This window comes from Mus caroli, chromosome 14 (genome assembly GCF_900094665.2).
Source record: "Mus caroli chromosome 14, CAROLI_EIJ_v1.1, whole genome shotgun sequence".
NCBI lineage: Eukaryota > Metazoa > Chordata > Mammalia > Rodentia > Muridae > Mus > Mus caroli.
In genome coordinates, this window is record NC_034583.1 from 112,304,375 (window position 1) to 112,304,654 (window position 280).

The following is a 280-nucleotide window of genomic DNA, read 5'->3' on the forward strand; positions in this document are numbered from 1 at the left end:
TGCTGTCTTTACTCTGGCATTTCTTTTTTTTTTTTTTCCTTTTTTTTAATTAGGCATTTTCTTCATTTACATTTCCAGTGCTATTCCAAAAGTCCCCCATACCCCCACCCCCATCCCCCTACCCACCCACTCCCACTTCTTGGCCCTGGCGTTCCCCTATACTGAGGCATATAAAGTTTGCACAACCAATGGGCCTCTCTTTCCACTGATGGCCGACTAGGCCATCTTTTGATACATATGCAGCTGAGACATGAGCTCTGGGGGGTACTTGTTAGTTCAT